The sequence below is a fragment of the Trachymyrmex cornetzi genome, unplaced genomic scaffold, assembly GCF_001594075.2.
Source record: "Trachymyrmex cornetzi isolate Tcor2-1 unplaced genomic scaffold, Tcor1.1 scaffold579, whole genome shotgun sequence".
NCBI classification, from domain to species: Eukaryota; Metazoa; Arthropoda; class Insecta; order Hymenoptera; family Formicidae; genus Trachymyrmex; species Trachymyrmex cornetzi.
Window position 1 is genome coordinate 2,872,117 of NW_017299892.1, and position 1,218 is coordinate 2,873,334.

Sequence of the window (1,218 nt, forward strand, 5' to 3'; positions counted from 1 at the left end):
TTGTGTAATCCATCTTTAATCAAAGAAACGTGCTTTTTATTTATCACAGAAACTTATAATTAAGTTTACAGTGATAAAACAAATCTTTCAAATATAACTGTTAAAAACAGTCCTATAAAAGTAATATTTTTTATTATAAAAAAGTGCAATTGAGCTTGAATAAACTTTTAAATATATGAAACTGTTCTTTGATAATGTTTAGAAAACAATCATGTAGCATCTGTGAGTTTTCACATCAGTCGCAGTCCACCAATTCTCTATTGTAGATAGGCAATAGCTCAATCACATTGATCATAAAAAGAAAGTTATAGCCATAGATTATCAATCATAAGATCTATTTTCTGTGGCTGAATCAGTGTAAACTTTTTTGGAATCTAAAGTGAGATAGGTATATGTTTGATATTTGTCGAAAGCAAGAAAGAGAGTTCTAGTGCAGGAATAAAAAACAGACCAATAGCTGCGTTTTGATATAAATATTGCAGTAACAACTACACTTATTTATATGAGTTTTCGTACAATTTTTGAAGAGAGTTGTCAATTCCACAAACAATTATACAATAATTCTCATGTTTATATTAAATAATCTTATATATTTTTGATAATACTTCAGATTAGGGAATCTCCCCCAATGACCTTGACCTTGACATATGTTGTCAAGGTCATGACTCTGAGTAACCTCCAACAAGTTTTAGCTGTCGCTCGTTATTTGTTAAAAAATTATTAACAAAAGAAATTAAAAAAAATAATGTCTCATTTCAATACTTCCACACGAAGCGACTCCCACAGTTTCACCTTATCTCTCCCCCTACCAAGGGGCGCACGACTTTTCGAGATTGACTATATTTCTTTGGAAAGTCGTGTGCTCCGAAACAGGGGGGAGGGGGACGTGGGATGGGAGTCGCTTTGCGTGGAAGTCGTACGCCCCCAAGCAGGAGAGGAGGTGGAGTGGGAGTCGCTTCGCGTGGAAGTCGTGTGCCCCCAAGCAGGGGGGGAGGTGGGGTGGGAGACGCTTCGCGTGGAAAGTTGTAAAATATACTTTAAAGCAGAAAATTTCTGTTTTATATACCTAGTAGAAAAGAGATATCATTTTTCAAACTTCTTTTGTTAATAACTTTTTAACGAACGACGGCTAAAACTCGTTGGAGGTCACTCGGTGTCATGACCTTGACAACATATGTCAAGGTCAAGATCATTGCCCTCCCCCCCCCCCCGCCCCCC